General features: G+C 36.3%; 2 long non-coding RNA genes across 2 annotated transcripts; both read right to left on the bottom strand.

Moving 5' to 3' along the window:
• Positions 1-11,361: 11,361 nt before the first annotated feature.
• LOC112567827 lies at positions 11,362-18,035 on the bottom strand. Its single transcript, XR_003099903.1, has 4 exons — positions 18,006-18,035; positions 13,190-13,287; positions 12,157-12,340; positions 11,362-11,566 (listed from the first exon to the last, which is right to left on the bottom strand). It is a non-coding gene; the product is annotated as an uncharacterized LOC112567827 (long non-coding RNA).
• Positions 18,036-23,521: 5,486 nt separating this feature from the next.
• On the bottom strand, positions 23,522-26,193 carry LOC112567831. The gene is made up of 3 exons (XR_003099908.1): positions 25,922-26,193; positions 24,430-24,494; positions 23,522-23,838 (listed from the first exon to the last, which is right to left on the bottom strand). It is a non-coding gene; the product is annotated as an uncharacterized LOC112567831 (long non-coding RNA).
• Positions 26,194-26,498: the final 305 nt, after the last annotated feature.

The following is a 26,498-nucleotide window of genomic DNA, read 5'->3' as shown; positions in this document are numbered from 1 at the left end:
GAACAAAAAAAAAAACCCATAAATAACAACATAATTTTAGAAGTATAGTAACAATGTATTGTAATTTTGTGTAGTGTTTGGTCAAGTGCTATAAGTAAATGAAATTATTCTCACTCCGCTGTAGACTAGTCTAACTGCTAAGAGATGTTAGTGCAAGTGCTGGTGGGTGAACACAACAGACGCAAATACTTCAGACAGTGTCACAGTAAATAAAAGCTTATCTAACATCATGGTGATCACCACAGGCCAACCTTAAGGTCGTGTACTCTCTTCTGTCCTGTGCTGTGTCTTCACAGATGACTGTGTCCTGTATCACGAATCTATTCATATAATGAAGTATACCGTCGTTACTATGGTATACAAATATCATGAAGAACAATGATGAGTCTGCGCATCACCAAGAGGTGGATCACCTGTTGGCATGGTGACGTGACAACTGTCGACATCTCAACATCTCTAAGGAAAGGTAATGGTGGTGGACTAGGCCAGGGTAAAACCTCTCAAAGAGGAGACAACAGGGCAGTTTCTCAAGTTTTGCAGTCAGGTATAGACACATCAAAGGCAGAACATTGCTGAGACATGTTGCTCTTTCAAAGTCACTTGCCAAACAAATTATCTTTTCTTTTCCCATAGAAATCAAATGTAGTATTAATGCATAAAAGCTTTGTTTAAAAAAACAACAACATGAAGGCGGGTATTTTTTTAAAAAGAAATGTACAAATGTGATGGAAATTACACTAAAGATTATAACAGAATGAAACTTTCTAGTGTTTGCGTTTGTCTGTGTGTGTTTATGTGTGGTTACAAGTCACACAGTTGGTAGTAAAAACAAGTCGCAAAGTGGTCAAGAAGCAATATCATTTATAATAAGTGTTCTGGTTTTCACCGTTTCATGCTTAGTATTTAAAAGTCATCACATTGTGTATGATTCTACAAAGCAGCTGAACTCACCGAAGACTGAAAAGAAATTATCATTTATCACTATTTTCACAAAATGTTTCAAACATAAGAGTTTGCTACGTACCCCGTCAACAACTGCTGCTTGCAGCCACACCAAAGCCATGATGATTATTACAGTTTTTCTTAGTTTCATGGCCATCACAACAGATAATGTCTTCTTTTGGAGAAGGACTGGAAATTTTAATCTAAGAGAAGGCAAAGAAGATTAAACAAAACGAGATTGAATTTTTGGAGATATAGTTTGAATGATATTTTGTTTTTATTTTTGTCGCAGCTGCTGTCAGTGATTTAGAGGCAAACCATTTATCTGACTGTTTAATGTAACATATACACTGTCTTTGTACACCAAAGGGAGTGGGAGTGAGTTGTACTCAGACCGAGGTTACACGCGTTTTTGAGTGCTCTCGATGAAACCTTGAGAAAACCTATTAAGTTTAGTTTATCTATATCATCTGGACCAAAAGTGTAAACTGAATTGTGTGTTATATATCCTGTGGAAATGCCGTTGGAAATTACAACTTTCCGTGTGAGTTGTGGCCTTTTTTTATGGCGATTTGCTTACTTCATGTGGCGAAGGGCGAAAACTGCTGCAACCATACTTGGCAAAGTGAGAGCAAGGAAAGCACAGTGTGTATTGCTAGCTGTTATCATTTCAAGTCTTCTCATGTGTGCTGGAGATATCGAACTAAATCCTGGACCTCTTAACGGCGAGATTATTCATGCTTCTCATACAACGGACCACATAACGAGTAATTATGGCTCTACTGACACTTCGATACCGGACATACCTGTCTCGCAACACCTGTTTGCAAGTGCAAGCGCTAACGAACACCACACTCAGACCGGACTTGTGTCAGACCAACCGACTATCCAAAGCATATCGTCCACTCTTGCAGTTCTATCTACTTCTCTTTCCCGCATGGAGCAGTCTCAGACCACTTTTGTTGGCACCATACACACTCAGCTGCGTGGTATTGAGGATTCAGTTACTCAACAGATTTCGCAACAAATTCAGACTTCCTATCAATCCTTGATACAAAACATTTCCAGGCTTCAACAAGGTATTGATTAAGTCAAAGAAAAGGTACTTGGAAATGAGAGACGAATCAACAAATTAGCAGAGGAAAATGAACTATTAAAAGAAAAAATGGATGAAATCATAACGGAAATGGACAAGCTCGAGGCCGTGTCCATGAGAAAAAATATTAGGCTGTTCGGCATACAAGAAAGTACCAGTGAGAACTACACAGAGTGCAGCTCAAAAGTGATTAGTCTCCTGAACGAACTATGTGATGTAAAATCATGGTGTGCCGAGGACATTGACTTGGGTTTAAGAGGACTGGTGACAACCGCCCCCGACCCATGATTGTACAATTTCATCGATGGTCCGATAAAATGGTGCTACTAAGCGATAAAAATGTGAGGGACAAGCTTCGAACGGCCGGTATTAAAGTAGCCTCTGACCTGACGAGACTTCAGGCTAATAACATATCAAAAGCCCGTGAAGAAGGGAAGTTCGCTTTCTACAAAAATGGACATGGATATTTTGTTTTTATTTTTGTCACAGCTACAGTAAGTGATTTACAGGCAAAACATTTATCTGACTGTTTAGTGTAATATATACACTGTCTTTGTATGCCAACAAAACTAGACCGTATCTACAATGGGGAGAAATTTCACCGGACGATGAAGTCAAATGATACAACATCTGAATTTGAGTAAATACTTAAAGATGCAAACAAATACCAGTTGCCATATGGTAGACATTTCACTAGCAGATCAAACAACAGGTTAAAAAATGCCTTCCTATAACAAGCTATTGTTGAATTTCACTTTGATAAGTTAATATACTTATGTTAAAACTATCAAAATATGACAGTTAGCATCCAGTCACAAATGTAAATGAATTTGCACAAATCTAATGAAATTATATTTCTGTTCATCTCAACCAATGACAGCGAACAACAAAGAAAAGGATACAGATAATTGATGACATAACGACTTAAGATGAACAATTCACTGATCAGATTGACGAAAGTATTACACACTACCTTGATGTCTCCGTAAGTGTTGACTTGTCGTTATTAACACAGACAATTCTAGTGCTCGTTATATACATGAGAGTAAAGAAGAAAAAAAAGCATTTTCATTTTATTTTATTAATTTCCTTTCATATACTGAGATTTCATTATTTTTAACAAAGCTTAGATGAAATTTAAGATAAAACAGCGACCAGTCATTAGTATCATGAAATTTTAAACCTAAATAAATTGAAAATTTCTCGACAGAATAAAACTAATTATGGAAAAATAGATCCTCTTACAATTTTCTGCTAAACGTCTCGTTTTATAACCCTCATTTACTCTTTGTAAAGTGACCTCCACATTCTGTTTTATTGTGTAGATGAGTACAGAGCGATAATAGTCTTTATTTACATGAGAAGATGATTTTAAGATGGTCAGTCCGCCCCAGAAATCTGGCCACGGGAAGACGAGAAGTTTGCCTGTCTGTACCGTCACCTACCCGTTTGTGTCTTGCGACCCCCCGATGTTTGTGTTTGTGTGTACGTGTGCAATGGAAAAGTTCGAGGTAAACATCATGCAAGGGGAGAAAAATCATTTCACTTCAGTCCTGACCATGGTGCAACCATACTTAGTTCTTCACAATTATAAAGTACCTGTACTACATCATCATTAAGCGTTGGTATCTTGCTTGTCATGAAGTTCGATAGTTACAACGGATGGTTTCGTGCACTTGGGTTAGTTCATACATGTGTGCGTCAGTGAGTCTGTGTGCGCGAGAGAGAGAATCGGTATGAGAGAGAAGAAATAATCGTTTCTCTGTAATTATGTTTTAGTTACAGACTGCACTTTGATGTTTTTATGAGCCTTCAGCGTCTACAAACTATTACCTAGCGTCGTCTGTCGCGGAAACTAGATATTTATAATTAATATGCCATCATAAGGGAAATGAATTAAATTGAAATGGCCTTTACAGTTAGCATCAAATTCGCTTAAAAGAAAGAATAGTCTGCAGACTTTTACCGCAAACGAAAAGCTTAAGAAAAATGACCAGTTATATTATGAACAATGATCATATGTCACAACTTGATTATTTTCCTTTCTAATTAAGTTTTATATTTAAGACTTTTGGACAATTTTAAAGCTCTGTTTAGAAACTTCATTTTGCGCTATCCGGAAGGTTCACTGAGGTAGATTGCTTCTACCTTCTGATGAGAGCCCAGAATGTGTTTTTATTTAGGATATTTGATAAATTAGGATCAGTCGCTTTTAAAATATCCACACACATGACTCACAACTATTTTACTTTCCAGGGACATTGGTTGATACAATAAGCAAAGCAATGAGAGAATTATTAACTGTCAGTTTACTGATCATTCTTCAGTACAACAATCATTCTAGTTAAGAATTTTGGGGACAATCCACTCGGCATTTCAGAGTTGTCGTTACTGCTGTTATCCCTAAAAGGCTAAAAGACTTGGAAGTCCTCGTCAATTCGATCTCACTGCAACTCTGAACAGTGACCAGTGCTGAAAGTAACCTTCTTTTGAACTATAAATCGTAGTAATAGTATCTGAGAAAAAGGAAACTTCTGACAACTGTGTTTGAATCGTTAGGTAACAATAAGGAGTAATCATTCAATGCACATTAAAATAATAGTTTCCAAAATTATAGCGTATTTTTCATTGAATTATGTTTTTGTGTAATTGAATGTAGACAGGTGTAGATTTAGCTGTTTATAAAAACGAATAAAAGAAAAACCGCGGTGATGTTGAGAACATTTCATGAATGTTGAGCACACCACGTGATTATCTGTAAAACACCGACAAACAATTTTACATTACGTACATCTACCTTCATTAACTCCTACAGTAGTCCATAAATATTACATATACACATAAATCGCAAAGTTCATCAGTCTGTTGTCCGCTTTTAAAACACTTACAAACATGACTCACACTTATTTTACTTGCGTGAGACATTGGTTGATACAATGAGCAAAGCAAAAATAGAAAGATTAACTTTTAGTTTACTGATCAATCTTCAGTAGAACAATAATTACAGGTTAAAAATGTTGTAGGACAATTCACTCGGCATTTAACCCTTGTCGTGACAGCTTGTATCCCTGAAACACTTTGAAGTCATCATCAAGTCTAGCCAACTGCAACAAAAGCAAATAAACAAATAAGAAAATAATGTAGCATAATGTCGAGATGTTCTAGACAATAACTATCCACACGATGAGTCCGAGCATTCAACTTTTTAAACACTATTTACACAACATATTGTTGATAACTTAGCTGAAACTTGTTACTCTATTTCATGATTACAGGACAAGGAAATGTTTACTCCTTGTCAACTATTTTTAAATAATTAATCAGAAGTGTTAGGCAATGACTGATTTTTTATTTCTTTAGGGCATGTGAGAGAGAGAGAGAGAGAGCGAGAGAGAGAGAGCGAGAGCGAGAGAGAGAGAGAGCGAGAGAGAGAGAGCGAGAGAGAGAGAGAGCGAGAGAGAGAGAGAGCGAGAGAGAGAGAGCGAGAGAGAGAGAGCGAGAGAGAGAGCGAGAGAGAGAGAGAGAGAGAGCGAGAGAGAGAGCGAGAGAGAGAGAGCGAGAGAGAGAGAGAGAGAGAGCGAGAGAGAGCGAGAGAGAGAGCGAGAGAGAGAGAGCGAGAGAAAGAGAGCGAGAGAGAGAGAGCGAGAGAGAGAGCGAGAGAGAGAGAGCGAGAGAGAGAGAGAGAGAGAGCGAGAGAGAGAGAGAGAGAGCGAGAGAGAGAGAGCGAGAGAGAGAGCGAGAGAGAGAGAGCGAGAGAGAGAGAGCGAGAGAGAACGTATATTTTTTAACGGCATTTTATAAAAAATGATTTTACAACATATTATTTAGTATCAATAACTTTTAAAAAAGACAAACGTCTACACTGGTGTATAGCTACACGTACAGGTATCTTCATTTAGTACCACAATCGTTTGTCATATTACGTATACACATTTTATTTACATCGTATACTTATGCATCGTGAATTTCTAAGTTTGTTTAAAATATATCACATCGGGTTTATATGATCCAGCTATAATGGTTGATGAAAATAGACAAAACAGATGTAAAAAAGAATTAACTTTCAGCTTACCAAATTCATAAACCCGTGAAGACTGTAGACAATACTGGACACCTCCAGGCCCTGTCCAGCAGATGTCCCCTTTGTCCATACATCTTTTACCCACATTAGGAACGTACACGCATAGCGAATTACTGCAACACCCTTGTGAACCGATACACTCGTGGCGGTTCGGAGTGCACTGGAACAAAAAAAACCCTTATAACTAACAACATAATTTTAGAAGTATAGTGACAATGTATTGTAATTTTGTGTAGTGTTTGGTCAAGTGCTATAAGTAAATGAAAATATTATCACTCCGCTGTAGACCAGTCTAACTGCTAAGAGATGTCAGTGCACGTGCTGGTGGGTGAAGACAACAGACGCAAATACTTCAGACAGTGTCACAGTAAATAAAAGCTTATCTAACATCATGGTGATCACCACAGGCCATTCTTAAGGTCGTGTACTCTCTTCTGTCCTGTGCTGTCTCTTCACAGATGACTGTGTCCTCTATCACGAATCTATTCATATATTTAAGTATACCGTTGATATTACAAATCTCACGAAGAACAACGATGAGTCTGCGTATCACCAAGAGGTGGATCACCTGTTGGCATGGTCACGTGACAGCTGTCGACATCTCAACATCTCTAAGGAAAGGTAATGGTGGTGGACTAGGCCAGGGTAAAACCTCTCAAAGAGGAGACAACAGGGCAGTTTCTGAAGTTTTGCAGTCAGGTATAGACACATCAAAGGCAGAACATTGCTGAGACATGATGATGATGTAGTTTTGTAGCGCGCTAGTATCCGCATCACAAATATGCGCTCAATGCGCGGTGATCCCAGCAGCCACCAAACTGCTGGTCAAATGAAAACTTCAAAAAAGTTTAAACAAGTGAGTCTTAAGATTTTTCTTGAAAGATGCAATACTATCAGACATGTTGCTCTTTCAAAGTCACTTGCGAAACAAATTAACTTTTCTTTTCCCATAGAAATAAAATGTAGTATTAATGCATAAAAACTTTGTAAAAAAACAACAAAAACATGAGGGCGGGTTTTTTTTTAAACAGAAATGTACAAATGTGATGAAAATTAAACTAAAGATTATGTCAGGAACGCAGTTTTAGATCTCTTTCTCTCACAACACGCACGCGTCCCCTTTCTTGTTCTTTCCTTCACTCACAAAAACGCTTAGATTTGTCGACAGGGGCAACAACCTCCCGCCCCTCACAGACTGGTCCCTGACAGATTAAAACACAAAATGAAACTTTCCAGTGTTTGTGTGTGTTTGTTTGAGGGTTTGTGCGTGTGTCTGTGTGTGTTTATGTGTGGTGACAAGTCACACAGTTGGTAGTAAAAACAAGTCGCAAAGTGGTCAAGAAGCAATATCATTTATAATAAGTGTTCTGCTTTTCACCGTTTCATGCTGAGTATTTAAATGTCATCACGTTGTGTATGATTCTTTAAAGCAACTGAACTCACCGAATATTGAAAAGAAATTATCATTTATCACTATTTTTATAAAATGTTTCAAACATATTTATATTTAAGACTTTTGCAGTACAACAATCATTATAAGTTGAGAATTTTGGGGACAATCCACTCGGCATTTGAGAGTTGTCGTTACAGCTGGTATCCCTGAAACACTCTGAAGTCCTCATTAATTCTAGCTCTCTGCAACAAAGGCAAACAAACAAATAAGAAAATGATGTTACATAATGTCGAGATGTTCTTGACAATAACTATCCACACGATGAGTCCGAGCATTCAACTTTTTAAACACAATTTACACAACACTTTGTTAATAACTTTGCTGAAACTTGTTACTCCACTTCATGATTACAGGACAGGGAAACGTTTTCTCCTTGTCAATTATTTTGATTAATTAATCAGAAGGGCTGGGCAATGAATGCTTCTTGATTTCTTTAGGGCATGAGGGAGAGAGAGAGAGTATACGTTTTTAACGGGTTCCTAAAAAGGACCTTTTTAGAGCATATTCTTTGGTATCATTAATTTTTAAATAAGACAAACGTCTACATTGATGTATAGCTACACGTACAGGTATCTTCATTTAGTACCACAAACGTTTGTAATACTACATATACACATTTGTACAAACATCGTATACTTCTGAATTGTGAATGTTTACAGTCCGTTCTCTTTCTTGAAAAAATATCACATCGGCTGCAAACAAACAACTGATATTGGTTGATGAAAATAGACAGAACAAATGTAAAGGTGGATTAACTTTCAGCTTACTGATTGATAATCTCCTTTTACTTTTTTTAACTTTCAGGGGCACGCCTTAGGCATTCCTGGACACCTCCAGGCTTTGTAAAGCAGATGACATTGTCGTTCACGCATGTAAATAAGGGATATCGGTCTTGAGGAAGATGCACGCACGAGGTATCTGGGCAACATTCTTTTTGTGTAGTACACCTATAAGCTATCCGAGTGCACTAGAACAAACAAACAAAATGAGAAGGTAACTGAAACAGTTCAGTCAAAATACATTGTCATATTATGCAGTGTTTGGTCCAATGCTATATATAACTGAAAATATCACTCCACTGTAGACCAGTCTAACTGCTAAGTGCTGGTAGGTAAACACAACAGACGCAAAGACTTCAGACAGTGTCACAGTAAATAAAAGCTTATCCAAGAACCTTGTGATTACCACAGGCAAACCTCAAGGTTGTGTACTATCTTCTGTCCTATGCTGTATTTTTCCCATGAATTATCCTCTACAATAAATTAATTCATGAAATGAAGTATACCGTAGTTACTATGGTAACAAATCTTATGCACAACGATGAGTCTGCGTATCACCAAGAGGTGGATCACTTGTTGGCATGGTGACGTGACAGCTGTCTACATCTAAAACATCTCTAAGGAAAGGCGATGGTGGTGGACTAGACAAGTGAAAAATGTTCAAATGCGAAGACAACAGAGCAGTTTAGGCACAGGTAGAACATCAAAGGTAGAACACTACTAAGACATGTTGCTCTTGCAACGTCGCTTGCCAAACGAATTACAAAATTCAGGCGGTTTTTTATTATACAGAAATGTATAAATCTGATACAATACAATACAATACAATACAATATAATACAATATACTATATTGAATATAGTATAATATAGTATAGTATAGTATAACATAATATAATATAATTTGATAACAAGTATTGTCCTTCACACCGCTTCATGCTTAGTAGACATCACATGGTAGATGTTTCTTCAAAGCAGCTGAAACAGGCGAAATTGAACAGACATATCACTATTTTCACAAAATGTTTCAAACATAAGAGTTTGGTACGTACCCCGTCAACAACTGCTGCTTGCAGCCACACCAAAGCCATGATGATTATTACAGTTGATCGTAGTTTCATGGTCATCACAACAGATAATGTCTTCTTTTGGAGAAGGACTGGAAATTTTAATCTAAGAGAAGACAACCAGGATGAAACAAAGCTTTGAAAACCGAGAGAGTGAGCAAGAGAGAGAGAAGGATATTCACTTTATTTAATTAATTTACTTTTATACACAGAGATTTTTAATATTTTGAAGAAACCTGCGAAGCAATTAAAGTTAGCACAGGGAGGTCAATCCATAAACATCAATTTTTTTTATGTTTCTCGACAGAATTAAAATCATTATGGAAACATATATCCTCTTATAATTTTCTATTAAACGAAATGACAGTCCCAAACAAAGTAATCTGTATTTTACATTTCTTCCGATAGAACATTTTTTGTGAAAATGTCCATTAAGCTTTTCACCCTCTTTGACAGGTGTTAGTATAATTAAATTAAGGCAAATGGAATATTATTTAACATTTCATTTGAAAAGAATGTGATTCTCATACATTTTAGGCTGCTTTTAAGTCACTTGTTGTCGTGGTGACCAACATGGTGTCGAGGTGTCATGGGAGATAATGATTTTAATTTTGATAATTTTGATTTGTTAATATTGTAAATATTGTTTCTGTACACATAATGATGACAGCAATTTGCTTACCATGTGTGTTAGGACTAGCTAGGCAGGGATTATCGCCCTTACCCGTGCGTGAGCGAGGGAAGGAGTGGGTTGCTGCGTCATGGTCTGACGTCATTATCTGACATCATAATATGACGCAATTTTGGATTTTATTTTACGTTTGGAGAGAAAAGAAAAAGGAAGTGAGCAGACGACAGTGGACTTCACTGACTGGCTAAGTGAACGGAGAGTTAGTCCGTCGACGTCCTGAAGTGTTGTCAGTGTGACGTGGTCGTGACAGTTTGTAATGATCCTTTTTACAGATGCCACACAGATAAAGTCTTTATTTCGTAAATAACACTACGAAGTAAAGTCAATAAGAAATCACAAAAGCTAAATTCAAAAATGAAAAGTGGTCTTCATTTCAGAAAATCAATTTCTCCTCATGACATTGTAAATTAACAGATGGTCATAATATATAGCAGATGCTGCTGATGGAATATGAGGGAATGTTTTATTTCATTAAATTTGTGGTGACATCGATCAGAAACGTTCATTTCACACGTTTAATGTAATTATCAGGAGGTCAGAGAGAAATTCTACCTAAAGCAAATTTTAAAACGGATTGTTCTATAAATGTGTTTTGTCTCTAGCAGTCGAATGAAACTCAATGTGTCATTAACTTTTACTTTCTGCCGTTTGTTTAATCAAAAATTATCAGACGATATGTCAGCTTAATATTGTCGATAAATTTTAATGTTATTTATTAAATTCAACATCTTTTATTGCACAAAAGAATGTGATTTGGCCACTCGATATTTTCTCAAAATTGCGCCAGATGTTTATAGAAAATTGTCATAAGCTTGAGTCAGACAACTCAAATCAGTTAGAGAGAATCCCTCTCTCTCTTTCTCACACTCCTTCTAGTTGATGGTGTAGAACGAGTTTCTTCACAAATGCCTATTACACTTCATTGTTGCTATAATTAGTAACTTTTAAAACAGGCAAACCTTATGTCACAATGAGGTGGCATGGAGAGAAGGCAGCATTTCTTTTGTACTTTGAGTAAAATGTAGATTAAGCTGTTTGTAAAAACAAATAAAATAAAAACCGCGCTGATGTCGGGAACATTTCATGAATGTTGAGTGCACCACGTGATTATCTGTTAAACACCGACAAACATTTTTACATTACGTACATCTACATTCATTTACTCCTACAGTAGTCCATAAATATTACATATACACATAAATCATACAGTATCAGTCTGTTCTCAGCTTTCAAAACAACGACACACAGGACTCACACTTATTTTACTTGCCTCGGACATTGGTTGATACAATAAGCAAAGCACAGATAGAAAGATTAACTTTCAGTTTACTGATCAATCGTCAGTAGAACAACAATTACAGGTTGAGATATTTTTGGGACAATCCATTTGACATTTAACTGTTGTCGTGACAGCTTGTATCCCTGAAACACTGTGAAGTCCTCATCAATTCAAGCCGCCTGCAACAAAAGCAATCAACAAAGAAAATGATGTAACATAATGTGGAGATGTTCTTGACAATAACTATCCACACGACTAGTCCGAGTATTGAACTTTTTAAACACTATTTACACAACACTTTGTTGATAACTTTGCTGAAACTTGTTACTCTACTTCATGATTACAGGACAAGGAAATGTTGTCTCCCTGTCAACTATTTTTGATTAGGTAATCAGAAGTGTTAGGTAATGAACGATTTTTGATTTGTTGAGGGCATGAGCGAGAGAGAGAGAGAGAAGGTAATTTTGTAACGGGTTTCTAAAAATAACCTTTTACAAAATATTATTTCGTATCAATGACTTATTTCAAAAAAAACAAACGTCTACATTGATGTATAGCTACAGTTATACGTATCTTCATTTAGTACCACAATCGTTTGTAATACTACATATACACCTTTGTACATGCATTGTATACTTCTGCATTGTGAATGTTTACAGTCCGTTCTCTTTTCTTGAAAAATATATCACATCGGGTTTATACGAACCAGTGATATTTGTTGATGCAAATAGACAAAACAAAAGTAAAGGTGGATTAACTTTCAGCTTACTGTTTGATTATCTGCTATCAAACAAGCCGTATGCCAAATTACATTTCCTGAAACCTCCAGCCCCTTTCCAGCAGCTGTCCCCTCTGTCCTTGCATTTCAAACCCTCACCAGCAATAGCCGCGCATGCCGAATTTGAGCAACACACATTAAAGTTAGTTTCACACGAATGATGGTTTTGAGTGCACTAGAAGAAAAACAAACATACAACAATGACAACATAACTAAACAAGTACAGTCACAATACATTGTCACTTTATGTAGTGTTTAATTAATTGCTATCAGAAAATGAAAATATTATCACTCCACTGTAGACCAGTGTAACTGCAAAGACTTGTTAGTGCACGTGCTGGTGGGTGAAGACAACAGACGATAATACTTCAGACAGTGTCACAGTAAATAAAAGCTTATCTAACATCCTTGTGATCAAGTACAGGCCGACCCTTCAGGTTGTGTACTCTCTTCTGTCCTGTGCTGTCTGTACCCATGGCAGTGTCCTCTATCATAAATTCATAAAATGAAGCATAGCATCGATATTATGGTATAGAAATCTTATGAAGAACAACGATGAGGTTGCGTATCACCAAAAGGTGGATCACTTGCTGGCATGGTGACGTGCCAACTGTCGACATCTAAGCATCTTTCACGTAGAAATCAAAGGTAGGTTTAAAGCATAAAAGCTAGGTTTAAAAGAAACAAAACTAAGCCAGTCTTTTATAAAAAAAGAAATGAAAAAATGAAATGAAAATTATACTAAACATTAAAGCACAGAATGAATCTTTGTCAGTGATGGTGTGTGAGTGTGTGAATGAGTGAATGTGTTTGTATGTGTGGTTGCAAGTCACACAGGTTGTAGAAAAAGCAAGTCGCAAACTGATCAAAGGTCTATATTATGTATAGTAAGTAATATGCTTCGAAACGTTTCATGCTAGTTATTTTGAAGCATTCACATTGTGTATGATTCTTCAAAGAAGCTAAACTTATCATTTATCACTATTTTCACAAAATGTTTCAAACATAAGAGTTTGCTACGTACCCCGTCAACAACTGCTGCTTGCAGCCACACCAAAGCCATGATGATTATTGCAGTTGTTCTTAGTTTCATGGCCATCATGAAGGACTGGAAATCTTAATCTAAGACAAGACAAAGAAGATTAAACAAATCGATATTGAATTTTTGGAGACACAGTTTGAATGTTTTTATTTTTGTCGCAGCTACTGTAAGTGATTTAGAGGCAAAACATTTATCTGACTGTTTAAGGTAATATATACACTGTCTTTGTATACTAACAAAACTAAACACTGTCTTCAAGGGAGACATGTGACCGTACGATGAAGTCAAACATCATTCTAACATCTGAATTTGAGTAAAAACTTGAAGATGCAAACAAACACAAGTTGCCATATGGTAGACATTTCACTAGCAGATCAAAACAACAGGTCAAGGAGTGCCTTGCTATAACAAGCTATTGTTGAATTTTACTCAGGAAAATTAATATACTAATGTTAAAACTATTAAAATATCACAGTTATCATCCAATCACAAAAATAAATGTATTTGCAGAAATCACATGAAATTATATTTCTGTGCATAATCTAAAGCTTTGATTGGTTATCTCCAACAACAACAGAAAGCATCAAAGAAAAGCATACAAATAATTGATGACACGACAAGTTAATTATTCATAATATTCACTATTGTATTACACACTACCTTGATGTCTCCGTAGGTGTTGACGTGTCGTTATTAAAACAGACATTTCCAGTGCTCGTTATATACATGAAAACAGAGAGAGTGAGCAAGAGAGAGAAGGATTCTCATTTCATTTTATTAATTTGCTTTCGTACACAGATATTTGAATATTTTGAACAAACCTTGAATGCAATTTAAGATAACACAGCGAGGCCAATCCATAAATATCAAGAAATTTTATACTTAAATAAATTGAAAAGTTCTCGACAACGGTAAACTCATTATGGAAACATATATCCTCTTACAATTTTCTGTTAAACGAAATGGCAGTCTCTAACAAAGCAGTGTGTTTTATTTCATTTCTTTGTACAACTTTTTTGTGCAAATGTCTGTAAAGCTTATTACCCTCTGTATCAGGTTTTGATAAAATTAACTTAAGGAAAATAGAAGATTATTGAAAGTTTTATTGGAAACGTGTGTGATTCGTCATCAACAGCTTGTTTTCTTGTAAACACCAAATACATTTTTCAATCGGTTTGCGTCTGGTTTTGTAACCTTCATTTAGTCTTTGTAAAGTGACCTGCACATTCTGTTTTATTGTGTAGATGATGTACAGAGCGATAATAGTCTTTTACATGAGAAGATGATTTCAAGAAGGTCAGTCCGTTTACCTGTCTGTACCGTCATGTACCCGTTTGTCTTCTCCAGTCCTGGTGTCCCCTTTAATCAGAATAACCATTATGATTAAATTAATAGAAATATGAATATGAAAAAGATGTGTGTGTGTGCTCACGCGAGTTTTTCTGTGTGCGTGCGTGCGTGCGTGCGTGCGTGCGTGCGTGCGTGTGTGTGTGTGTGTGTGTGTGAGTGTGTTCGATGGAAAAGTACGAGTTAATCATTCACCCAGAGGCGAAAAATCATTTCACTTCAGTCATGACGAAGGTGCGACCAGACTAAGTTCCCCCCAATTCTACTCTAGGAAATAAAGAACTTGTACCGCATCATCATTAAGAGTATTACAATGGTTGGTTTATGGCACGTGGGTTAGTTCACACATGTGTACGTCAGTGAGTGTGTGTGTGAGAGAGAAGGTAAAAGAGAGAGAATTCATGTATGAGAGAGCAGAAGTGATCGTTTCTCTGTAATTATGTTTTATTTACGGACTAAACTTTAATGTTCTTAAGAGCCTGCAGCGTCTACAAACTTTATTACCTAGTGTCGTCTGTCGCGGAAACTAGATATTTATAATTACTGTGCCATCATAAATGAATTGAATTAAATTAAAAATGCCTTTACATTTAACATCAAATTCGCTTAAAAGAAGAATTGTCTGCATACTTTTACAGCAAATGAAAAGCTTGTGAAAATGGACTTTATTTATTTCATGAACAATGGGCGTATGTCTCACGTTGGTTATTTTCCTGTCTAATTAGGTTTTTAAAATGTTGACGTGTCGTTATTAAAACAGACATTTCTATGCTCGTTATATACATGAAAACATGAGAGAGTGAGCAAGAGAGAGAGGATATTTTTTTATTTTATTAATTTGATTTCATACATAGAGATTTTAATATTTTGAACAAACCATATGCAATTTAAGATAACACAGCGATGCAAATCCATAAACATCATATAATTTTATTTTTTTAAATCGAAAGTTTCAGTCAGAGTTAAACCTATCATGGAAACATATATCCTCTTACAATTTTTCTATTAAACGAAATAGCAGTCCCAAACAAAGTAACCGGTTTTTTAATTTTCTTCCGAAGAACAATTTTTCGAAAATCTCTTTGCGGCTTATTGCCCTCTGTGACAGGTGTTTGTATAATTAAATTAAGGCAAATGGAAGATTATTGAACATTTTATTCGAAAGACATGTGATTTCTCATCCACAGCTTGTTTTCTTGTAAAGACCAAATAGTCTTTCAATATGTTTGCGTCTCGTTTTTTGAACCCTCATTTCGTCTTTGTAAAGTGACCTCCACATCCTGTTTTATTGTGTAGATAATAGTCCGTCTATATGGACATGCGAACATGATGTCATGATTAACCGTTTGCGCCAGACATCGGGGAACGAGAAGATGGCAACCGATGAGAAATTTACCTGTCTGTACCGTCATGTACCCGTTAGTGTCCTGTCCCCACTTCGTATGCGACCTTAAATTAATTAATTTTACTAATTTAAATCACTTATTACAAATATATTTGTGTGTGACATAATTTTACAGTAAATGAAAAGGTTATTAAAAAAATGAGTCCGTAACAAACGGGCATATGTCACACGTTGGTTATTTCCTTTTCATATTAGGTTTTAAATATTAGACTTGTGAAAGTTTTTAAAGATGTGTTTATAAGCGTTGTTTTTATCTATCCGAAATATATCTGCTTAATTTTTTTTAATATTATTTCTTTTCATACAGTTTTTGAGACAGTTTACTTCGACATTCTTATGAGAGACCAGAGTTATCTGTTTTTTTAATGTAGAATATTTGAAAGTTAGGATCAGACGCTTTTAAAACACCCACACACACACACATTACACACACCTATTTAACTTGCATGGGACATTGGTTGATACAATAAGCAAAGCAAAGATACAATGATTAACATTCAGTTTACTGATCAATCATAAGTAGAACAATATTGATATTTTGAGAATTTTCGGGACAATACACTCGGCATTTAACCTTTGACGTGAACAGCTTGTATCCCTGAAACACTTTGAAGTCCTCGTCAATTCTAGCCAACTGCAGCAACACAATAAAATAATGTAACATAATGTCGAGTTCTTCTTGACAATAACAATGCGCACTACTAATGCAAGCATTAAGCTTTTTAAACAAAATTTACACAACACATTGTTGATAGCTTAGCTTAAACTTCTTAGTCTGATACAATGACTACAAGACTAGGAAATAGTTTATCAGGACTTCTGCTTACGCAAAAAATTGCGTACAGTACGCATTAAAAGTTCACATTTGGGCGAAGAACAGGGACCCCATAAAAATCTGAAGAAGGAATCCCTGGGACCCCAAATAATTTAGCCTTAGCAGAAGCCCTGGTTTATCCATGTCAACTAATTTTGATTAATTAATCAGATGTTTTAGACATAGAATGATTCTTGATTTCTTTAGGGTATGAGAGAGAGAGAGCTCGTATATGTTTTTAATGGGTGTCTAAAAAAGACCTATTACAACATATTACTTAGTATCAATAACTTTTAAAAAGACAAACGTACAATGATGTATAGCTACAAGTACAGGTATCTTCATTTAGTACCACAATCGTTTGTCATATTACTTATACACATTTTATTTACATCGTATACTTATGCATCGTGAATTTCTAAGTTTATTTAAAATATATCACATCGGGTTTATACGATCCAGCGATAATGGTTGATGAAAATAGACAAAACAAATGTAAAGAAGAATTAACTTTCAGCTTACCAAATTGATGAACCCGTGCAGGACCTAGACAAGTCTTGACACTTCCAGGCCGTGTGGAGCAGATTGTCCCCTTGTCCCTGCATCTATTACCCACATTAGGAACGTACATCAAAGGCAGAACATTGCTAAGACATGTTGCTCTTTCAAAGTCACTTGCCAAACAAATTATCTTTTCTTTTCCCATAGAAATCAAATGTAGTATTAATGCATAAAAGCTTTAATCAAAAAAAAAAAAAAAAAACAACATGAAGGCGGGTATTTTTTTAAAAAGAAATGTACAAATGTGATGGAAATTACACTAAAGATTATAACACAGAATGAAACTTTCCAGTGTTTGCGTTTGTCTGTGTCTGTTTATGTGTGGTGACAAGTCACACAGTTGGTAGTAAAAACAAGTCGCAAACTGGTCAAGAAGCAATATCATTTATAATAAGTGTTCTGGTTTTCACCGTTTCATGCTTAGTATTTAAAAGTCATCACAGTTAACTAATGTTAAAACTATTAAAATATCACAGTTATCATCCAGTCACAAAAATAAATGTATTTTTAGAAATCACATGAAATTATATTTCTGCTCATAAACTAAAGCTTTGATTGGTTATCTCCAACAACGACAGAGAACAACAAAGAACATTATACAGATATTTGATGACATGACGAGTTAAGATGAACAATTCATTCATGATATTCACTATTGTATTACACACTACCTTGATGTCTCCGTAAGTGTTGACGTGTCGTTATTAAAACAGACATTTCTAGTGCTCATTATATACCTGAAAACAGAGAGAGTGAGCAAGAGAAAGAAGGATACTCATTTCATTTTATTAAGATAAGATAAGATAAGATAAGATAAGATAAGATAAGATAAGATAAGATAAGATAAGATAAGATAAGATAAGATAAGATAAGATAAGATAAGATAAGATAAGACTTTATTAATCCCTAGAGGGCAATTCAGTTGCAGCTCGATTACATATATTAAATCCACAGGCAGTCGTGTTGCAGTCAATCATACCAGCTCGATTAAAGTCATACATGATCGCATGCACATCACATTCATAATCCATTCAAAAGTCTGACGGCTGAAGCAACAAAAGACAGCCGCAGTCGGTTTGTCCTGCATGCAGGCATACTATATCGGCGACCTGATGGGAGCTGAACAAGTTCACCCGACAGAGCATGCCTGTCATCACGAAGGATGGCAGACACTTTTAGTAAGTCCTCCTGTTATACAGATCCTGAAGAGAACTCTGGGTGGATCCAACGACTTTGGAGCAGGTGGATACCACACGATGTAGGCTCCTTCACCGATAAACTATTATAGAAACAGATGAACGAGAAGGACAGCACGCTCTCTATATGTGATCTGTAAAAAAGCTGAAGAAATTAGGGGGAGACAGAGAAAGACCTCAGCTTCCGTAGGAGGAAGAGGCGTTGTTGAGCCTTCTTCACGACAGATTGAGTGTTGACATCCCAGCAAAGTCGCCTATCGAAGATGGTGCCCAGGTATTTAAAAGCAGAAACAATTTCCACCTCCTTGTCATGGATGACACAGACGGGACACGGTGGAGAATTCCGACGGAAATCAAAGACAATCTCCTTCGTCTTACTCACATTAAGTTCTAGAAAGTTGTCATCACACCAGACAATGAATTCTTCCAAAGCATCACCGTGAGTGTGCACCGGCCCGCTAAGTAGAGACAGCAGTGCAGTGTCATCAGAGAATTTGACAAGATAGTGACCCTCATGACTACTGCGACAACTGTTGGTATACAGGATAAACAGAAGCGGGGATAGAACACATCCCTGAGGTGAGCCGGTGCATGTGGTGGTTAAGTCGGAAAAAGTGCCATTGACAAGAACTCGTTGCTGCCTGTCGACCAAAAAGTGAATTATCCATGACACTAGCTGATGATCAAGGGAAAACTCGTCGAGGAGTCTTCGAGCTAGGATATGTGGCTGGATAGTGTTAAAGGCCGAAGAGAAATCAGCGAATAATAGTCGAGCATGGGCTTGAGGATTCTCCAGGTGTTTGATTAAAGTGTGGAGGATGAACAGTTTAGCATCATCACCACCTTGCTTGGACTGGTATGCAAATTGCAAGGGATCAAGACGATTGTTAGCGGCATTAAGAATCAATGCTTTGATGATTGTCTCAAATACTTTCATGACCAACGATGTTAAGGCCACCGGTCTAAAGTCATTGAGATGCCGAGCTGAAACTATCTTTGGAACTGGAACAATGGTAGATAATTTCCAAGCAGCTGGGATGGAAAGTGAATCCATAGAGCGCTGAAAAAGATGTTGAAAAATGCCTCCAAGTTGGTGCGCACAGAAACGTAATGTTCTGCCGCAAATACCATCCGGACCCGAGGCCTTGCGAATATTTACTCCCTGAAACAGCTCCACCACTCTGAAACGCGACAAATCTCAACCTTCGGCACAGGGTGAAGAGAACGAAGCACATCGTGAACTTCCACGGAGAAGTCATGAGCCTCGAACCGAGCAAAGAAAGCATTGAGAGCATTAGGAAGGGCGGCACTGTCAACGCCTGAGATCGAGATTTTGGCTTTCGACCCCTTTGCTCCGATCGACAGTACCGGCCATGTTCTTCAGTCCCTGCCAAGCCTCTCGGATGTTGCCTGTAGCAAACTGAGACTCGATTTTCGACTTATATTGCACCTTGGTTCGACGGATAGCATCACGGACCTCTCGATTGACTATTTTTTTGTCGTGGTACAGAACCTGTGAAGAACACACGTTTTTTCCTATTAAGCACAGCTTTCAGGCTCTTGGTCACCCAGGGTTTGTTATTAGGGTAAAGCACAAATTGTTTGGATGGAATGGTGCAATCGACACAAAAGGAGATATAGGAAGTTGGTTTCATACACAAAGAGTTTAATATTTTTTGCAAACTTTGGAAGCAATTTAAGATAACACAGCGAGGTCAATCTATAAATATCATAAAATTTTATACTTAAATAAATTGAAAAATTCTCGACAAAATTAAACTCATTATGGAAACATATATCCCCTTACAATTTTGTGTTAAACGAAATGCCAGTCTCTAACAAAGCAGTCTGGGGTTTTTTTTTTGTATTTTTTGGAAACATTTTGTGAAAATGTCCTTAAAGATTATTACCATCAATAACAGGTGTTGATATAATGGGAAATAGACGATTTTTGAACATTTTAATTGAATTGCGTATGATTTGTCAACAACAGTTTGTTTTCTTGTAAACACCAAATACGTTTTTCAATCGGTTACCCTCATTTAGTCTTTGTAAAGTGGCCTCCAAATACTGTTTTATTGTGTAGATGATGTACAGAGCGATAATAGTCTTTTACATGAGAAGATGATTTCAAGATGGCCAGTTCGCCACAGACATCGGGGCACGGGAAGACGAGAAGTTTACCTGTCTGTACCGTCATGCACCCGTTTGTGTCTTGTAAACTCCCAGTGTATCTCCTTAAATTGGTCTGACTGTTATGATTCAATTTATACAAATATATTTGTATATGAAAACGATGTGTGTTTGTGTGCGCGCGCGAGAGTGTGAGAGTTTGTGTTTGTGTGTACATGTGCAAGTGTTTGTGTGAGTGTGCGCGTGTATTATGGAAAACTACGAGTTAAACATCATGGAAGCGGAGAAAAATCATTTCACTTCAGTCATGACCATGGTGCAACCCTACTTAGTTCTTCACAACTATAAAGTACCTGTACCGTATCATCATTAAGCGTTGGTATCTTGCTTGTCATGAAGTTCGATAGTTACAACGGATGGTTTCGTGCACTTGGGTTAGTTCATACATGTGTACGTCAGTGAGTGTGCGTGTGTGCGAGAGAGAATTCGCGTGAGAGAACAGAAATAATCGTTTCTCTATAATTATAGTCTGACTTACAGACTGCCTTTTGATGTTTTTATGAGCCTGCAGCGTCTACAAACTATTACCTAGCGTCGTCTGTCGCGGAAACTAGATATTTATAATTAATATGCCATCATAAGGGAAATGAATTAAATTGAAATGGCCTTTACACTTAGCATCAAATTCGATTAAAAGAAAGAATAGTCTGCAGACTTTTACCGCAAACGAAAAGCTTAAGAAAAATGATCAGTTATATTATGAACAATGATTGTATGTCACAAATTGATTATTTTCCTTTCTAATTAAGTTTTATATTTAAGACTTTTGAACAATTTTAAATCTCTGTTTAGAAACTTCGTTTTGCGCTTTCCGGAAGGTTCACTGAGGTAGATTGCTTCTACCTTCTTATGAGAGCCCAGAATGTGTTTTTATTTAGGATATTTGATAAATTAGGATCAGTCGCTTTTAAAATATCCACACACATGACTCACAACTATTTTACTTTCCAGGGACATTGGTTGATACAATAAGCAAAGCAATGAGAGAATTATTAACTGTCAGTTTACTGATCATTCTTCAGTACAACAATAATTCTAGGTTAAGAATTTTGGGGACAATCCACTCGGCATTTCAGAGTTGTCGTTACTGCTGTTATCCCTAAAAGGCTAAAAGACTTGGAAGTCCTCGTCAATTGGATCTCACTGCAACTCTGAACAGTGACCAGTGCTTGAAAGTAACCTTCTTTCGAACTATAAATAGTAGTAATAGTATCTGAGAAAAAGAGAACTTCTGACAACTGTGTTGGAATCGTTAGGTAACAATAAGGAGTAATCATTCGATGCATATTAAAATAATAGTTTCCAAAATTATAGCGTATTTTTCATTGAATTATGTTTTTGTGTAATTGAATGTAGACAGGGACTGCAAGGTGTAGATTTAGCTGTTTGTAAAAACGAATAAAAGAAAAACCGCGGTGATGTTGAGAACTTTTCATGAATGTTGAGCACACCACGTGATTGTCTGTGAAACACCGACAAACATTTTTAAATTACGTACATCTACCTTCATTTACTCCTACAGTAGTCCATAAATATTACATATACACATAAATCGTAAAGTTCATCAGTCTGTTGTCCGCTTTTAAAACACTTACAAACATGACTCACACTTATTTTACTTGCGTGAGACATTGGTTGATACAATGAGCAAAGCAAAAATAGAAAGATTAACTTTTAGTTTACTGATCAATCTTCAGTAGAACAATAATTACAGGTTAAAATTTGTTTAGGACAATCCACTCGGCATTTAACCGTTGTCGTTACAGCTTGTATCCCTGAAACACGGTGAAGTCCACATCAAGTCTAGCCAACTGCAACAAAAGCAAATAAACAAATAAGAAAATAATGTAGCATAATGTCGAGATGTTCTAGACAATAACTATCCACACGATGAGTCCGAGCATTCAACTTTTTAAACACAATTTACACAACACTTTGTTGATAACTTAGCTGAAATATGTTACTCTATTTCATGATTACAGGATAAGGAAATGTTTACTCCTTGTCAACTATTTTTAATTAATTAATCAGAAGTGTTAGGCAATGACTGATTTTTTATTTCTTTAGGGCATGTGAGAGAGAGAGAGAGAGAGAGAGAGAGAGAGAAAGTACATTTTTTAACGGCATTTTGTAAAAAATGATTTTACAACATATTATTTAGTATCAATAACTTTTAAAAAGACAAACGTCTACATTGATGTATAGCTACACGTACAGGTATCTTCATTTAGTACCACAATCGTTTGTCATATTACGTATACACATTTTATTTACATCGTATACTTATGCATCGTGAATTTCTAAGTTTGTTTAAAGTATATCACATCGGGTTTATACGATACAGCGATAATGGTTGATGAAAATAGACAAAACAGATGTAAAAACGAATTAACTTTCAGCTTACCATGAACCCCTGAAGACTGTACACAATACTGGACACCTCCAGGCCCTGTCCAGCAGATGTCCCCTTTGTCCATACATCTTTTACCCACATAATGGAAACTGGATTAATTCGTGCACGAAAAACATAGCGAATTACTGCAACCACCCTGGTGATTTACTGATACTGTACTCGTCTGTTGTTCGGATGTGCACTGGAAAAAAAAAAAAATTCGGCTCAATAGCTAACAAATAATTTTAGAAGTATATTTGGTCGAAACAATGTATTGTAATTTTGTGTAGTGTTTGGTCAAGTGCTATAAGTAAATGAAAATATTATCACTCCGCTGTAGACCAGTCTAACTGCTAAGAGATGTCAGTGCACGTGCTGGTGGGTGAAGACAACAGAAGCAAATACTTCAGACAGTGTCACAGTAAATAAAAGCTTATCTAACATCATGGTGATCACCATAGGCCATCCTTAAGGTCGTGTACTCTCTTTTGTCCTGTGCTGTCTCTTCACAGATGACTGTGTCCTCTATCACGAATCTATTCATATAATGAAGTATACATTATTTTTATAAAATGTTTCAAACATAAGAGTTTGCTACGTACCCCGTCAACAACTGCTGCTTGCAGCCACACCAAAGCCATGATGATTATTACAGTTGTTCTTAGTTTCGTGGCCATCACAACAGATAATGTGTTCGTTTGGAGAAGGACTGGTAATTTTAATCTAAGGAAGACAAAGAAGATGAAACAGAATGAGATTGAATTTGTGGAGAAATAGTTTGGAATGGTGTTTTTGTTTTATTTTTGTCGCAGCTGCTGTCAGTGATTTAGAGGCAAAACATTTTTCTGACTGTTTAATGTAATATATACACTGTCTTTGTATACCAACAAAACTAAACCCTGTCTGCAATGAGGAGATAATTGACCGGACAATGAAGTCAAATGATACAACATCTGAATTTGAGTAAAAACTTGAAGATGCAAAAAATACCAGTTGCCATATGGTATACATGTCACTAGCAGATCAAAACAACAAGTCAAGAAATACAGTTCTATTACATACTATAGTTGAATGTTACTCTAATAATTCAATAGAGCTGATATTAAAGCTACAAAAAACGACTGTTCTTATCCGGTTACAAATTAAGCATATTTTCAAAAGTATAATAAATATATCTGTGCAGAATCTAAAGCTTTGATTCGTAATCTCATACAATGACAGAGAACAACATAGCAAAGCTTACAGATAATTGATGACATAACGAGTTAAGATGAACAATTCACTGATTAGATTGACGAGAGTATTACACACTACCTTGATGTCTCCGTAAGTGTTGACTTGTCGTTATTAACACAGACAATTCTAGGGCTTATATATACCTGAGAGTGAACAAGAAAAAAATTATCATTTTATTTTATTAATTTGCTTTTATACACTGAGATTTTATTATTTTGAACAAATCTTGGATGCAATTTAAGATAAAAGAGCCAGACCAGTCATTAATATCATGAAACTTTATACTTAAATAAATTGAAAAATTCTCGATAGAATAAAACTAATTATTGAAACATATATCCTCTTACAATTTTCTGTTAAACGTCTTGTTTTATAACCCTCATTCAGTCTTTGTAAAGTGACCTCCACATCTGTCTGTACCGTCTTGTACCCGTTAGTGTCTTACGACCCCCCGATGTATCCCCTTAAATTGACCTGACTGTTATGATTCAGTTTATACAAATGTATTTGTATGTGAAAACGATGTGTGTTTGTGTGTACGTGTGTGTGTGTGTGTGTGAGTGCACGCGTGTGCTATGGAAAAGTAGGAGTTAAACATTCAGCAAGCGGAGAAAAATCCTTCACTTCAGTCATGACCAAGGTGCAACCATACTTAGTTCTTCCCAATTCTACTCTAGGAAATAATCATTAAGCGTAGGTATCTTACTGGTCATGAAGTTCTCATAAATTTTAGGCTGATTTTCAGTGGCTTGTTGGCGTGGCAACATCGTGTCGAAGTTTCAGGGGAGATAATGATTTTATTTTCGAGCATTTTGATTTCTGAATATTGTAAATATTGTTTCTGTGCACATAATGACGACAACCATTTGCTAACCAATTGTAATGATCCTTTTTTCAGATGCCACACAAGTCTATTTCGTAAATAACACTACGAAGTAAAGTAAATCAGAAATTATAAAAGCTTACTTGTAAAATGGACATTGGACTTTTTTTTGAAAAAATTAATTCTCCTCATGACATTCTAAATTAACAGACGGTCATAATATATAGCAATTGCTTCTGGTGGAATATGAGTGAATGTTTTACTGTGTGGTGACATCTATCACAAACGTCCATTTCACACGTTTAAGGTAATTATCAGGACGTCAAAGAGAAATTCTACCTGAGGCAAACTTTACAACGGATTGCTCTATAAATGTGTTTGTCTCTAGCAGTCGAATGAAACTCAGTGTGTCATTAACTTTTATCTTCTGCCGTTTGTTTAATCAAAAATTATCAGACAACATGTGAGCTTAATATTGTCTAGAAATTTTAACGCTTTTTATTGAATTCAACATCTTTTATTGCACAAAAGGAATGAGATTTTGCAACGCAATACTTTCTCTATAATTGTGCAAGATGTTTGAAGAAAATTGTCATAAGCTTGAATCAGACAACGCAAATCAGTTAGAGAGAATCTCTCTCTCTCTTTCTCTCACTCCTTCTAGTTGATGGTGTAGAACGAGTTTCTTCACAAATGCCTATTACACTTCATTGTTGCTATAATTAGTAACTTTTAAAACACACAAACCTCTTGTCACAACAGGGTGGCGTGAAGATAAGGCAGCGTTTCTTTTGTACTTTGAGCAAGATGTAGATTTAGCTGTTTGTAAAAACAAAGAAAATAAAAACCGCGCTGATGTTGGAACATTTCATGAATGTTGAGCGCACCACGTGATTGTCTGTGAAACACCGACAAACATTTTTACATTACATACATCTACATTCATTTACTTCTACAATAGTCCATAAATATTACATATACACATAAATCATACAGTTCGTCAGTCTGTTCTCCGCTCTCAAAACACCCACACACATGACTCTTGGTCATAGGTCACACGAACACTCTTCGGCAGTGCTCGGGTATCCCACAAGGCAACTGTCATGGCCTCCGGATGTAAACAATGTCGAGAGAAACTCAAAGCTAATGCTGGGGTATTTTCTTTCTGGGACATTAACGTTGATATTAAATGTTCATTGTGCCTGTCAGACGCGCATTTCTTCTCACAATACCACGTGCGAAAGAATAAAAACCACGTGGACATTCTTAGACCGTCGTAGCAGCTAAAAAATGTAACTTAGTGAACCGAATTCGGCTGTCGAAA

The sequence above is a fragment of the Pomacea canaliculata genome, linkage group LG7 (genome assembly GCF_003073045.1).
Source record: "Pomacea canaliculata isolate SZHN2017 linkage group LG7, ASM307304v1, whole genome shotgun sequence".
NCBI lineage: Eukaryota > Metazoa > Mollusca > Gastropoda > Architaenioglossa > Ampullariidae > Pomacea > Pomacea canaliculata.
The sequence above is the reverse complement of the archived record's forward strand: the minus strand, read 5'-3'. Positions and strand labels throughout refer to the sequence as shown.